We start from the raw sequence: 16,680 nt of genomic DNA, 5'->3' as shown, positions 1-16,680 counted from the left end.
ATAACATACTATTTTTCATCGTGCCTCTATTATAACATAATTGACGCTTTAGAGATTTTTTATTTTTAAAAGCAAAATGTGGTCTGTCATCTATGGTACCTTCAAGCTTTTTAACTGTACCGAAAATATTCCAATTTCTGTTGAAAATATCACAGAAAATGCCAATGTCACTAGTATATGTAATGGGAAATCTAAGTACATTCATGTTATTCTCACTATTGTCTGGCTTAACCACTCTTTCAGAGAAAAAAGGCTTCCCCTTGGTATTTCTGGTCTTTGTTAATTCCAATGCCTGTTTATCAAACATCTTGCTTGGGTAGCCTCTATGAGAATTCTGTCCTTAGATTATCTAGGGCTAACCCAAGTGATGAATCTTCATTATGAAGTCTCATCAGTCTCAAGATTTGTCTTCTCACTATATTGTTTTTAATAAAACGTGGATGCATGCTATCATGATGTAATAATGCAGTCTTTCTCGTAGGGTTTCTATGGATACTAGTTTGAATACCTACCAAATCTGCCTTCTTAATTTTCACATCAAAAAAGTCTATTCTCTTCTTCCATAAATTTATTGGTAAATTTCAAAAAAGTTGTAGTAGTGCCAAGATATTCTAAAAATAAATCTAGTTCACTCCATGTTCCTTTCCCTAGAAAAAAACATGTCATCCACAAAACGAGCATACCATATAATCTTATTTGAGTACTGATCCAATGACAAAAACGCATTAAGTTCCCATACCACTAAGGCTAGATTGGCGTAGCTGTTGGCACAAGGTGTGCCCATCGCTACGCCAATCTTCTGTAAGTAAAAATCCTCTCTAAAAATAAAAACATTGTTTTCTAATATGATTTCCAATAAGAAAAATATCAAATTGATCTTTTCAGTAGCATATACCTTCCTGACATTTAATAAATCTCTGACGTTCTCAATCCCCCAATCATTGGGGATGACGGTAAACAGTGACACAATATCAAGTGTACAAAAGAGGTAGTGTCCATCTACTCCCTTCATTTTTTCATAAAGTATCTCTAAAAACATTTTAGTCTCCCTAAAAACACTACTGCATTGATCAAGAACTGGATTAAGACACTTTTCCACATAGATGGATAGGGGTTTTGTGGCCCACCCCTTACCAGAGACAATGGGTCTCATTGGGGGTAATCTCAAATTCTTATGGACTTTTGGCAATCCATAAATACTGGGGTAGGCAGGACTGTCAACTGTAAAATATTTAAATAGTTCTTCATTAATCAATCCATTAACTAGCAGATCAAAGACCATGACTGCTATCCGATCAATAATGCCTTTCACCCGTAAAAGTGATCTTTTGGTTTGTCTCTTCATCGTCTAACAATAGACGCATTTGTGCAACATAAATATCTTTGTCCAGCACAATGACCCCTCCCCCTTTATCTGCAGGCCTTATTTCAGTTGAGTGTAGTTGTTTAAGCTCATTTCAAGCTATACTTTCTTCTCTACTCAAACTGGAATACTTATCCACTGTGCCCATGGTAGATCTATGTCTAATTTCATGCTTACAAACAGTAACAAACATTTCAATTGTGGGATGTATTTTGGGAACAAACATACTAGGTCTTACAGTAATATTATGTTCAGTGCTAGTATTTCTAAACATAGTCTTGAGGGTAAGAGTTCTAGCAAAAAGTCTCAGTTTTTGCAATATATCTGCTAAATCAGCCCTCTGTGCAGGGATAAAGGACAAACCTTTCCCCAAAACTGCACGCTGTGCTCCTGTGAGTGTAATGCTTGAAATATTTAAGACCAAACCTTGGTTGTTCTGCTTCTGGTTTGTCTCAGTTGTCCCTCTTGTGGTTACTGTTTACTGTAATTCTGCCCTTCCGATTCCAACTCCTTGATCTCCCTTTGATGGGTAATGAATCCTGTAACTGGAATGGTAAAAAATGCGTCATATTCGAATTGATTGTATCTCCCAAAAAAGCATTAGTTGTTGCTTTGTTGTCTGCATTGGTAACTCCACTTCTGGGCATCTTATCCTGGGAGTTACAAATGTGAATTTGTGCACTTTCTGTGACTGTAGAAACTTTCTCAGTGGCAGAGACTTGTTCCACTTCGCTCACCTGTGTTACTGTTTGCTGTTCTAAGTGGGGCTTCTCAGCAGATCTCTGAACATTTGAAAGCTCAGTCCCCTGTGCGCTATTGGTTACAGAGAATCTAAGCCAGGAGAAGACCCTCCCGGTCTGGAAGTCATTCATATCTCTCTGTAATTTTTTGAGCTTTCCACACTGTAAGCGCTTCTAACTGGAGATCTGCTCATGTAGCACATCAATCCTATCCAGTATGACATCTATTGAAAAAGTATTATACAGAAACAAATAGCTGTCTTAACTCTTTCATTAGCTCATGCTTCTGCGGAAGAAAGAAATCAATTAACAGGTGCATGTAGTCATAACTAAGTTGTAAATTCATTCACTGCCATTTCTTTAAAAGTTCAGGGTATAAATCCCTGTAGGTAGGCATAGTAAGAACGTGTAAACCTCTAGGCACAATTTTATAGTGTAGAGATGCCTCGAGGTGACATCTCTCCCATTGCAGGCATTTAAATTTAAAGATCTTGTTCTCATAATCTCTAAATTGAAGTTGCGCAGTTTCAGTCACATCAGTGTTATTTCTCTCAGAAAAAATAGGTTGATTCACAAGATGATTAACCTCTATACACAGAATACGGTCCAACCGTTGCAGTTGTTGACCGGGCCCATAGTTACTATTCGCAGAGTTACTGTTAATTGCATTGAATCCTTCGGCTGTGTCCATGGCTGATAAAGACAACGAACCAAAAATAAAACAAACAATACCAAAGCCTTGGTAAAGGATGGGCTCATGAACACCAAAGTCAAATAAAAAGAATAAATGAGCCACTCCACCACACCTATTCAGGTCAAAGAAAGTCCATTTTACTATTCCAATAGCAAGCTGAACAAAACAGTAAGTGTTTTCACGGTTTCTGGTACAGCTTCATCAGACTGAATATAAAACATACTGAAAACTATTTAAAAACATTCCTTAAAAATCACAATCATTCAATTAAGTCAATTAGGAACACATAACATCAATCTAAAATCTATTAAATCACAGTAATTCAGTTAATGTTTAAGGGCTCTGCCCTTTAAAAAGGGCTTCAAAGATACTGTTTCATTAATCCCTGGGGAATTATAAGAATTTAATTTTAAAATCCACCTTTGTTCAGCAGTTTCTGTTCTGTTAGTCATGTCACCTCCTCTAATTCCCTCTTGTAACATTTTCAATACCAAAAATTTAAAATAAAGTGCACTGCTGGCTAATTCCATATGTTTAGCCAGAGCATTCGTCTCTTTCTTATTAGCAATATCTATAATGTTCTTGTATTCACTCCTTCAACATGTGGTTGGTTTTGCCAACATAGTAAGAAATGGCAGTCAATGAATTTACAACTTAGTTGTGACTACATGCGCCTGTTAATTGATTTCTTTCTTCCACAGGAGCATGAGCTAATGAAAGAGTTAAGACAGCTATTTGTTTCTGTATAATACTTTTTCATCAGATGTCATACTGGATAGGATTGATGTGCTACATAAGCAGATCTCCAGTTATGAGAAGTGCTTACAGTGTGAAAAGCTCAAAAAATTACAGAGAGATATGAATGACTTCCAGACTGGGAGGGTCTTCTCCTGGCCTAGATTCTCTGTAACCAATAGCGCACAGGGAACTGAGCTTTCAAATGTTCAACGATCTGCTGAGCGGCCCCACTTAGAACAGCAACCAGTAACATAGGTGAGCGAAGTGGAACAAGTCTCTGCCACTGAGAAAGTTTCTACGGTCACAGAAAGTGCACAAATTCATGTTTGTAACTCCCAGGATAAGATGTCCAGAAGTGGAGTTACCAATGCAGAGAACATAGCAGCAACTAATGCTTTTTTGGGAGATACGGTCAATTTGAATATGACGCATTTTTTACCGCTCCAGTTACAGGATCCTTTGCCCATCAAAGGGAGATCAAGGAGTCGGAACTGGAAGGGCAGAATTACCAGCAAACAGCAAACCCAAGAGGGACAATTGAGACAAACCAGAAGCAGAACAACTAAGGTTTGGTCTTAAATATTTCAAGCATTACACTCACAGGAGCACAGCGTGCAGTTTTGGGGAAAGGTTTTCCTTTATCCCTGCACAGCAAGCTGATTTAGCAGATATATTGCAAGAACTGAGACTTTTTGCTAGAACTCTTACTCTCAAGACTATGTTTAGAAATACTAGCACTAAACATAATATTACTGTAAAACCTAGTATATATGTTCCCAAAATACATCCCACAATTGAAACGTTTGTTACTGGTTGTGAGCATGAAATTAGACATAGATTTAACATGGGCACAGTGGATAAGTATTTCAATTTGAGTAGAGAAGAAAGTATAGCTTTAAATGAGCTTAAACAACTACACTCAATTGAAATAAGGCCTGCAGATAAAGGAGGAGGGGTCGTTGCGCTGGACAAAGATATTTATGTTGCACAAATGTGTCTATTGTTAGAAGATGAAGAGACATACCAAAAGATCACTCGGTTACAGGCAAAAGGCATTATTGATCGGATAGCAGTCATGGTATTTGATATGCTAGTTAATGGATTGATTAATGAAGAACTATTTAAATATTTTGCAGTTGACAGTCCTGTCTACCCTAGTATTTATGGATTGCCAAAAGTCCATAAGAATTTGAGATTACCCCCAATGAGACCCATTGTCTCTGGTAAAGGGTGGGCCACAGAACCCCTATCCATCTATGTGGAAAAGTGTCTTAATCTGGTTTTTAATCAATGCAGTAGTATTTTGAGGGACACTAAAATGTTTTTAGAGATACTTTATGAAAAAATGAAGGGGGTAGATGGACACTACCTCTTTTGTACACTTAATATTGCGTCGCTATTTACCATCATCCCCAATAATTGGGGGATTGAGAACGTCAGTGATTTATTAAATGTCAGGAAGGTATATGCTACTGATAAGATCAATCTGATATGTTTCTTGTTGGAAATCATATTAGAAAACAATGTTTTTATTTTAGAGAGGATTTTTACTTACAGATGATTGGCGTAGCGATGGGCACACATTGTGCCAACAGCTATGCCAATCTAGCCTTAGTGGTATAGGAACTTAATGCATTTGTGTCATTGGATCAATACTCAGATAAGATTATATGGTATACTCATTTTGTGGATGATATGTTATTTCTATGGAAAGGAACACAGAGTGAACAAGATTTATTTTTAGAATATCTTGGCACTACTACAACTGTTTTGAAATTTACCAATAAAATATCGGAAGAAGAGATAGACTTTCTTGATGTGAAAATTACGAAGGCAGATTTGGTAGGTATTCAAACTAGTATCCATAGAAACCCTACGAGAAAGACTGCATTATTACATTATGATAGCATGCATCCACGTTTTATTAAAAACAATATAGTGAGAGGACAAATCTTGAGACTGATGAGACTTCATAATGAAGATTCATCACTTGGGTTAGCCCTAGATAATCTAAGGACAGAATTCTCAGAGAGGCTACCCAAGTAAGATGTTTGATAAACAGGCCTTGGAATTAACAAAGACCAGAAATACCAAGGGGAAGCCTTTTTTTCTCTGAAAGAGTGGTTAAGCCAGACAATAGTGAGAATAACATGAATGTACTTAGATTTCCCATTATATATACTAGTGACATTGACATTTTCTATGATATTTTCAACAGAAATTGAAATATTATAGGTACAGTTAAGGAGCTCGAAGGTACCATAGATGACAGACCACATTTTGCTTTTAAAAATAAAAAATCTCTAAAGCGTCAATTATGTTATAATAGAGACACAATGAAAAATAGTATGTTATCCCAGAGGAAAGGGACCTATGCATGCAGAAACTGTTCAGTCTGTAAGTACATACATTCTTGCTTAGTGTTCATCCATCCAATGTTACGTTTTGAAATATATGCTAAACACTATGCAGACTGCAGAACTAAGAATATTGTTTATTTTGCTTTCTGAGTGATCTGCCAGGCTTACTATGTTGGTAAAACCAACCGCATGTTGAAGGAGCGAATACAAGAACATTATAGAGATATTGCTAATAAGAAAGAGACAAATGTTTTGGCTAAACATGTCGAATTAACCGGCAGTGCACATTATTTTAAATTTTTGGTATTGGAAATGTTACAAGAAGGAATTAGAGGAGGTGCCATGACTAACAGAACAGAAACTGCTGAACAAAGGTGGATTTTAAAATTCAATTCTTATAATTCCCCAGGGATTAATGAAACAGTATATTTGAAGCCCTTTTTAATGGGCAGAGCTCTTAAACATTATCTGCATTATTGTGTTTTAATAGACTTTAGATTGATGTTATGTGTTCCTAATTGGCTTAATTGAATGATTGTGATTTTAAGGAATGTTTTTAAATAGTTTTCAGTATGTGCTTTATTCAGTCTGATGAAGCAGTACCAGAAACCGTGAAAGTGCTTACTGTTTTGTTCAGCTTGCTATTGGAATATTAAAATGGACTTTCTTTGACCTGAATAGGTCTGGTGGAGTGGCTCATTTATTCTTTTTATTTGACTTTGGTGTTCATGAGCCCATCCTTTACCAAGGCTTTGGTATTGTTTGTTTTACTTTTGGTTTCATCCACACACTGGACTAGGAGCATGCAGGTAAGGTCCCAGTGCACATTACTAGAACACTCTTGCTTATCCATTTCTATCTGTATAGTATCTACATGCATATGTCAGATGAGATAGTAGGTCTTGCTGGTGTTTAGTAATGCACAGACATGTACATCTATGGTGATGGCCAGCATATTTTGTAGTATTGGGGGTTATACTGTTAATGTGCTGAAATGCTGCTTCCACCCTGTACCAAGGCCACATCAGTGGCTACTGACATTACCTCTCTCCCACAACTATTTAGGTCCCTCTGGTATACAACTGGGACAGCAGCCTGTAGCTGGTATGTATGGAATTGTTTTGTTGAGGTTTGCCAATACACCGGCCATGTTAAGCCCATGCTATTTGCCATGTACACATTTATCACACCTACCCATAATGCATGATATATATGCTCAGTTTTGTTGGTGTTAACTGCACTGCATCACAGTTTTCACCATGGTGTCATATCTGAGGGGTATGTAAGATTGCTGCAGTATACCTCACAATCTGTCAGTGCAAGATGTGTGGACAGGGACAAACAAAATAGTGGGACAAATGTGCTACAGTAGGGACATGTATCAAACATTACCCTTATACAGTAGATACAACAGTGTACACACACCTATTTAGATGGCAACTGTTCCTGATATATACAACAACAGGCCACAGTAATACATTCCACATCTTTTACAACCTGTAATGTGATCCTAACATGAACATTTAACATGTAAAATAGCATTATATGTTAGTGCAAGAAATATGGGGTATACAAACCTTACAAAACAATGGATGCATATGTGTGTACACACTCAAAATAACATATTGTGGAGGCAGCTTGTGATGTACTGACAGCATTCACTCTACTTGAGTACACACCTGCCATCAAGTACAGGGCCTCAGTGTCACACCAAGTAATGGTCTGCTGTCCGAGAAGTATATTCATGGCATTTCCTCAGTTGCCTGCAACAGAAGCAGCCATGGCTTGCACATATCTTATAAAGCATCAAAGGGATCCCATATCTGAAATGTAGCAGTCAGGAGTAGGGAAAAAAACATTACCTCACCATTGCATAAACCATGGAAAACAGTACAGACAGTGAACTAGAGGTGTATTAAATATGGGACAACAGTGATGTTGAAAAGAACCAGATGCCCATCCAAAACAGATGACAAAACATGTAGAAAACTGGTCAGGGAGGCTGCCAGGAGTCATGCAGCAACACTGAGGGAGTTTCAGGAATGTCTAGAAAGTACTGTCTGTGTAGTACCAGTGGCAACAATTGCCTGGATTCTGCATAAGTGTGACCTATGGGGTAGGGTAAGTAGACAGAAGATTTTCCCCACAAGAAACATCATCCAGGGCCATGTACAAAAAGGTAGCAAAAGCATAACATCATGTCTTCCAAAGGCATGTGTTACAATGTGTAATGGTGTCATGACACCAAGGTTCAAACCTACAGACAGTATTCATAGAGATATATGTGGTGTACAAGCAACCCTCACTTCACCTCAGGGTCACCATCCCTAACTTGAAGCTTGCTGTTGCCAGTGTACACCCTTAGGGTTGCTGTTCATTATCTGGAACTAGGCCTGTAGACATGGTGGAGGGGATTTTGAACACTGCAAAGTAGCATTCACATGTGACCCACAGTTGTCAAGCATCTGCAATAAGGCTGAGGGTGGGGAGGGGTTTCAGCTTCAAACACAACAGTGAACTGAAGCATACATCCAAAGCTAGCTAAGAATGGCTGTATCTGAACACATTCAAGGTTACGAATTGGGCCAGACATAACCCAGACTCAACAGCAATAGTAAAGCTCCTGCGGGACCTACAAGGGCTATGCACATGAGCTGGCCTTGCAATCTGGCAGAGTTGAGGGACTTTGTAGGGAAGACAGATCAAATAATGCCAAGTCAAGATGTGCCATGCTAGTATACCCCTTACCAGGAATAGTGACTGCTGTAGTTAACTTAACAGGCTCTTCAACAAATATTTGGTTTAAGGGTGTTCACACTTATGCAACCCCCATATTATATACATCTCATTCAGTATCCTACTGACTAACACATTTGTTTGATTCTTGATTGGATTGCTCAGGTCATATGTCAAATTTCAGGTGTGCATAATGTTTTCAAATGCAGTACTGTGGCCCCATTTCATATCATAGAAGAGGCTGCCATGTCAACAGGTGTGTTTACTCTCCTCATGTCCACATTAAGCTTTGAAGGTCATTGGTGTAACAGTATTTTATTGCACATACATGCACTGCTGATGATGAGATCTGCAAATCAAATGTCAGTCATTAATTAGTGACATCAGTCCTCATATCATCCCAGTCATGTGTCAGACAAACACATAGAGGTTGTGAGAAACAGAGCAAGCATAATTGCCAGACATCTATGCATTCAGCGATGATTTTTACAGTTGTGAGGTATGGTCTGCAGTAGATGCCAGTGTGCTATACAGGTGCACAGCAATAATGAGTACATGGGTGCGGTGTGTTCCAGGGGAAAGGACATCACGTACTAACACGACTCATGCATCCCATAGATGTATATTGTTAGTAATGGGGATTAAGAATGGCTGCAATACATGATGTTGAGTGCCATGTGAGGTCTGTGTAATCTCTTTGTGCCACCTCACCTGTAAGTGTGTGTGTGTGTGTGTGTGTGTGTGTGTGTGTGTGTGTGTGTGTGTGTGTGTGTGTGTGTGTGTGTGTGTGTGTGTGTGTGTGTGTAATTAAACCATAATGTACAGGTATTAATTTACATATATTGTCTTCCCCTGACAGGTGGCGATGTGGGTCAGGATCCCTCCCACGGGGAAACTGATGTCAGTGTCTCTGCCGACTCTAACAATGATGATGGGCACAGTGAGGCACAGGCAGGGTTGTCAGGGGCTGAATTTGTGCCATTGTTTAGCATCCCACTTTTTTCCACCCCATCACCACACACAGTCACAATGCCCACACATACCCCATCACAAGTGGCCATAGATGAGTGACAGTTGGTGGGTGGTGGCATGGGACAGGAAAGTGTGGTGACTATGGCAAGTGTGTCTGTAGACACCAGCCATAGCCAGATAATAGGTGAGGTCCCTCACAGGCAGATGGACAAGGGCGCTCATCGGAGGACTGATGCCCATCATGCCCCTGCCACAAATGCCACAGCAGGTGCCACCAGATGCATGTTTTGGACCATCATGAAGACACAGGCACATATTGAACAGTACACCAGAGATGGTTTGAGGCTCCAGAGGGCTAGTCTACCTGCTGTACATGACAACATATATGATTTTGCAGATGCCCACCATTATTATGCGGAGGTCTTGGATAGAAGGTTGGGTGAGATGGTGACAATCCACAACCGTGGGATGTCTGTTCTAGAACATGTGGTGGGAGTAGGGCATCGGCCATGTGGACATGGTACAGCACCATGAACAGCTGAAGGTCTCTGAGGCCATGAAACATCTCACTCCCACTCCTGTAGTGGCAGTGCCAGCAGCTCCACTGCAGTGGGGGTGCTGTCCACACCATGACACCGCAGAGCATGGGCACATGGTCCTGGCCAGTCCCAACAGGGACACAGATCCAGCAGAAAATTGTCATCATCTGGAGAGAGTACCATTTCTGTGCTTCTGCCTGGTGGTGCCCATGCAACCTCTGGCATGCCCAGTTCCTGTGTCCGGTACACCCTGCCATGTATGGTCCACAGCTTTCCAATATACCACTGTATAGGGCAGCCACATGGCAGAACTGTGTGAATCCATACACACACATCACCATCACAGCTAGGGCACCTCCATACATACACACACCACCTCTGCATGGCCCATTTAAAAAACAACCCCCTAATCCACACACATGATGTCAACCGAATGGCTCAGCTTAGGCCTCTGGCAAACCCACACCACACCCTGTGCATATGATGATACCTGTGCCCCATCTCTGTCATCCATACCATCAATGCAGGAACATGCTAATATGGATCTGATATACAGAGTGAATGTGCTACTGTTTAGCATTGTAATGCTGTTTAAAGTGTCAGCTGGCATGTTTAATGCTTACACATCAGGGTGTGTAGCTGTCCAGCCATGATGCATTATTGCTGTTATTAACACTGACCAAATGTGGTCTTCATCATGTATTCTGTTTTTGTTGTAGGTATCTATGTGACAGGAGGATGTTGGCCTGCTGTCTTTTCCTAGCAGGGGTGTGGCAGTATGGCAACACATTGACTGTGTCATATCCAGGGTACAGCTGAACACAAGTAACAGGTCTGTATAACAGTTATTGCATGTGCCACATGGCTGATAGGTCTGAGGGGTGTATACAGGTAAGTGCATGGTGGCTGATGTAAGTGGCTCTTGTGCAGAGGACAATGGTAAGTGTACTGGGTGGCACACACCAAAAGTCTGTGAATAACACACACACACACAGAGTCTTTTGTGTTGATGCAACACACAGAGTACTGTTCACATGGATGTACTTCACTTAGCAGAGAACTAATTTTTGCAAATGTAATTCCACCAAGACTGGATTGCCAAAACCTCAAATCACTAAATAATCAGTCCACCAAATTTAATTTCACTGAAAATAGTAGTGGCAGGGATATAACAGCCCCCCAGCTTCCAAAGCTTCAGTATACCTTCTATGCAACCAAACTATTAGTGAGCTTGAGCTTAGCTGATTAAAAATGCAGGTTTGGGTGCCAAGCCCTTCAGAGCTTTCATGCCCACTGTAGTGCAGTCCTGGAGTTGGTATAAATAGATGACACACCTGGGTTTAGCAGCCCTGACTATCCTGTCAGTCAGAGCATACTGTTACATAAGATTGTTGTCTGATAATTGTGAGGTTAATGGAAACAGCAGACCACAGACAGTGGACCTTGGGATATGTAGTGGGAGTGCCACTGTCAAAAATGTGAGAGCCACTCTCCAAGTGGACATGGTACTCACTCAAACACAGGATATTGTACTGACACACAAATGTTCACAGATTTGGGCTTCCTCAGAGTAGAACCCCTGGCTATGTAGTTGTTGCTACTACAGTGACACGCATTTTCTACATGCAACACAGACTGTAAGGTGATGACTGTTCCATGGCTCTTCTACGGTGACCGACATCACCAGCCGTTGCACAGTATGGCAATGTGCAGTGTGTGTGGAGACTAAGCTCTCAAAATGCTGTTACATACAAATATGCTCACTTTCAGGGACTCATACACACACACACACACACACACACACACACACACACACACACACACACACACACACACACACTCACACACACTCACACACACACACACACACACACACACACACACACACACACACACACACACACACACACACACACACACACACACACACACACACACACACACACACACACACACACACACACACACACACACACACACACACACACACACACACACACACACACACACACACACACACACACACACACACACACACACACACACACACACACACACATATACACACACACGCATACTCACATTTTCCTGGTCTCAGGATGGAACCCCAACCTATGTTGTCATTGTTAGCATTGTGTAATGCAGTTACCACATGCTCCATGATGCCTATAGGGTGAAGAGTGTCACAAGGTACCCTTACAGTGAATAACATCATTAGCACTGCAAAGTATGGCAATGGTAAGTGGAGTGGTTGGAATGGCCACAAAGTAATGTCACCTACAGATTAACATGCTCACAAACAGTTGTATACACAGTAATGCACACACACATATTTGCCAGTACTGAGTGGCATGGGTCCATGTGTTCATATGTGTGTACCACACTAATGGCCATGGGGTCATTACAAGCCTAGCCAAAGGGACTACCCTGGCATCATGCCACCTGACATTTGTCAGCAGTGCATCTATCAAATACTGCCACATGAGTGATCCCCCGGGTGACAGTTATATTCACCATCCACTCATCTGAATTTCCATTGAAGAGGGCCAGTGAGGTGATTTGACATGCATGCAACATATATTGCATAATGTGGCCAGTATCTGGGTTATGGACCTGTCCCCAAGCATGTTCTGTTGAATGTGGTACTATGGTTGAGGTATACATGGCATGTGGTATATACAGATTGGGGTTTCCTAGCTGTGGTATGTGTAACACAGCTGGGCAAGCATGGCATTGTCAGTCAAGCAGGGATTGCCTGTAAGTAGCCTAGATGTGATTGGGATCACTTGGAAGTTTTGGCCTCTTTCCATATCAGACAGTTGTTTTATGCCTCAGGTCCTACATATGAGGTACACCTGCAGCCTATCCAGTTGTTGAAGGTGTCTAGTGAGTTATATGGCAAGTGGGCCATTGTACCTGGTGATTGGCCTAATGATGGGGGGAGTGTAGGGAGCCATTAACCTCTTAATTCCTGGATGACACGCCCTTAGTTATGCAATGTGCCACATGGTAGGACTTTCTGTCCAGAGTGGCAATGTGGTGGTCAGAAGAGAGGTCGCTGTCACGCTGTGTTCATAAATCTCCTATAAGGACATCTGTGTCCATTGGACTACCACTGATGTGGTCATTTGTAGACAACACATTGATTCAACAGGGGATTGTGACACATTTCTTGCTATTGAGACTAAGGCCAGTGTTCTGACAACAGTTGGAGGTGTCAGATGTAATTACCCTGCTGTTTATCCGACTGGAATATAATCAATGGTTACCAGGGCTGAGCTATGCTTAGCAGGTTTCAGCATTGCTTAAATGTCAATGCTAAGCAGATTTGTGCACTGTTAAGCGAAGCCTACACGGTGTAAGCACCTATTCATTTAACTCTATGTTAGCACCACTTACAGCTGCACAAACCCATGCAAGCACACTTAAAGGTGCTCAAAACTGCCTTAATTACTGTGTATCCAACAGTCCTTGTTCTACCTAGCAACAAAATAAACAACACTTTCAGGTCTTGAACCCAGGACCCTACATACCACAGTCAAAGCAAGTTACCAGCAAGCCTTCTCAGATGTATGGTTTTAGGATGTTTTCTCAAACATACCCTACCTTACAGCCAGTTTACAATAGGGAAGAGACATTGTGCAATTATGAAGGATTGGTATCTACAATACATATATATATATATATATATATATATATATATATATATATATATATATATATATATATATATATGAAAATTAACATATACATAGAGAGAGAGATGGATATGTATGGAGATAAATATATGTATATAACAATATATATAGATATATTACCAATAAATACTGAGGTATATATATATATATATATATATATATATATATATATATATATATATATATATATATATATGCATGTATACAAATATACACATATACATACACACACACACACACACACACATATATATATATATATATATATATATATATATATATATATATACACACACACATATATATATATATATATGTGTGTGTGTGTGTGTGTGTATATATGCATACATGTCTCAGAATATATCTGCATACATGTCTCAAAATGCCCATACAAACATATGCTGCTGATAGGCCACACATAACTGGGGCAGCATACACAGTTGGATACAAAAAGACCCATGACACTCACATCTGCCCCCCCCCACAGTCCAAATAAATAAGTGAACAGTACACTGCTACAAAATCATGATAGGCCATACACAATGGCCAGACATACAACAACCTCTTAGAGAAACAAGTAAAATGACTGAACATGGCAAAGAGAAATACAACCATCCAGTAATCCACAAACTGTCATACAACTCTTCAAATGCGTCATCCTTAGCCTTTGCCATATCTCTCTCTTTGCCATGCACCTCATCTCCTCACACTCCTGCCTACTTTCATCATCTCTCTGACAGTCTCGCTCCTTCCCCATCCTCTTTCTCTGTATACTGTCTTATACTTCCTCAGTCCACAACCAGGTCTCCTTGTACTACTTCTTCCATCCACATGTCACACCACGCACCTTTCTAGCCGTCTCCCTTAGTAGCTCTGCTGTACTGCACCAGATATGTGGTACATTGACAGTGCCACACAGTGTCTGTCTCAATTCTTCTTTGAACTCCAGCTCATGATCACCCTTTTTCAAGTCACGCCATGTGAGCCTTGCTGCTGAACTCACACTCCCCCTCTTCTTGATCTCCATCATCCTGCAGACCAACATTCCATGCTGCCTAAATACACTTTCCCCTTCACCTCTTTACAGTCTCCAATCTCCTTCACACTGGCCCTCCTACATTGGATATATTCCACCTGTGTGCATCTTACTACAGTCTTGTAACTTATCCTATGCTCCTCACTCATGTTATAGTACATATTCACCACAGCCATGTCCATTTGTTTTGCAAATCCCACTACCATCTCACCGTCTGCATTCCTTTTAACACCATACATACCCATCACTTCCACAGACCCTCGGTTCCCTTCACCAACATGCCCATTGACATCTGCTGCAATGACGACTCTGTCACCCTTGGGTTCAGTCATCACCACATCATAGACATGAATTCATATTTCTCTTTGTCTACCATCAAACAACCAAGTTGTGTAGCATATGAGCCCCTGCCAACCTTGAGGCACACACCCCAGTACAACACCAGGTTGCAGAGGCCAACATGCCACCCACACAATGTACAGGGTGTATGCAGGTAGGGGCCCCGTGGGGATTAGTACACTAATGTATCAGACATACATGTATCTGCATTGTATCTGCATCCATGTGTCAGGACCGACTGAAGTTGTGCATGGGGTTTTCTAATGCACAGAGGTGTGCATCTATGGTGAGGGCAGAACATTGCGTATTATTGGGGTTAGTACTGTAAATAAGCAGACATGCTGCAGCCATCCTGTACCAAGGCCATATGTGAGTCTACTGACAATACCTCCCTCTCACAACTACCTAGGACCCTCTGGTCTGCATATGGGACAGCAGCCTGAAGGTGGTGAGTATGACATTGTTCTGTTGTTGCCTGGCAACAACCCAGACATGTGAAGAGCATGCAATTTACCATGCAAACAACTATCAGTAATAGCTATATTGCTTTATGTAATAGCTATATTGCTTTATGTGCATGTTCACTTGTGGTGGGGTTAACTGCATTGCATCACAGTGGTCACCACTGGGGCCTATCTGATGTGAATTCAATATTCTTCTAGTATACCTCACAACTTGTCAGTGCCAAGACATCTGGACAGAGGCCAGCAAAATGGGCTGGACAAACAGCCTAAGATAGGTACATGTGTGATACATTAGTGGTAAACAGTGTATATAAATTGTGTACACACCCCTGTTAAGATGTGATGTGTTCCTAATACATACAAATTAGAACCACAATATGTCAGTCCACACCTCTTCCAGTCTTTAATGTGACCCATAACATGAACAGTTCACTTGTAAAACCAAGCATCTGGACTCATGTATTGCACCTAAAAGGCTGGCCACCTGGGAGGGTGGCAGACACTGTATCAGCATGAGGTTTCAGTCAGGTATGATACCTGATGCTGCCATATGTGTCAGTACACTGACTGTGGCTTATTTGGCTACTATATCACATACATGGGCATTGTTAAGACACACAGACCACTTTCTAACATGCATAGGTTGCAAACATTTAGATATTTCAGACACATCTGTACAGAGGACTGTACAATGGTTTAACTTGCTGCATGTGAAGTAGATGTTGTTACCACACTATATAAAGTAATGGCAGTGGGAGGTGGTCAACAGCTCTGTATGGTACATACATCAAAATGGTATAAGCCAGACAAGATATGATCCTCACACACAAACAGTTGCCAGTATTAGGATTAGAACTCCTGCCTATCTAGTTATTTCCAAAAGTACTTCTAAGGTGGATAACATCAACAGGACTACTAAATTGGAATGACGGGATGTGTAAATAGTAGTACATGGGTCAAAAATGTTGTAACCCACAGACTACATGTTTCTCACACAAACA

The sequence above is a fragment of the Protopterus annectens genome, chromosome 1.part0 (genome assembly GCF_019279795.1).
Source record: "Protopterus annectens isolate FY-2018-M chromosome 1.part0, PAN1.0, whole genome shotgun sequence".
Lineage (NCBI taxonomy): Eukaryota > Metazoa > Chordata > Ceratodontiformes > Protopteridae > Protopterus > Protopterus annectens.
The sequence above is the reverse complement of the archived record's forward strand: the minus strand, read 5'-3'. Positions refer to the sequence as shown.